Here is a 749-nt window from a genome sequence, read left to right as displayed (position 1 = left end):
AGCCATATGGTGATAGGAAATCTTACAATTTCAATTTAAATTGATTGCCAGGGCCAGGGGTGGCATGCCAGGGCAAAGAGGGAGGGCTTAAGAGGCAAGGGGAGTTTCACTGCCTGAACAGTTTGCCCTGGTTTGCAGAAATATTCAGTCACTCTGATCAGCAGGAGCCTTAGTAGGGAGGTGCTGAACTAGAGAACATTCTGGGTCCACCCCCGTTCTGTTAAGTGGTCCAGTCCCTGTGGAGGCCAGTCTGCGGCTGTCTGGGAGACTAAACAGTGTGTTCCACCAGACAGCAGGAAATGGGTCATGCATACTAATTGGAATACAACTTGGTCCTTTCTGGAGGGAAGTTTCCGGAAACTCTCTTTCCAGCCTCACTGTGTGCCTAAAGCACACACATTAATAGAGCAGCCAGCCGTGCTGGAGTCAGAGACAATTCTTCATTTCCAGGAGAGAGTGTGCTTCTGGGACAAGGCTGGGTTTTAGCACCGGAGCCCTTTGGCCTGTGTAAACACTCTGACCACAAGCTTACCCTGTCTCCTCTCTGGGCAGAGACACGGGGCCCCCTGCACTAATGGGTGGAGCAGAGGGTAGATGATGAGGCTCCTCCATTCCCCATGGGCCCAGACTGGGGGTGAGGGGTGGGTGTTGGGAAACTAGTCCAACTTGATGAACAAGGGAATGAATCAAATTGAAAGTTTGTCTTATGAAATCATGGCCTCATTGGTTTGCCCTCATTCCAGAGGAAA

Source organism: Bison bison, unplaced genomic scaffold (assembly GCF_000754665.1).
Source record: "Bison bison bison isolate TAMUID 2011002044 unplaced genomic scaffold, Bison_UMD1.0 scf7180017851639, whole genome shotgun sequence".
Taxonomy (NCBI): Eukaryota; Metazoa; Chordata; class Mammalia; order Artiodactyla; family Bovidae; genus Bison; species Bison bison.
Note: the sequence above shows the minus strand (reverse complement) of the source record.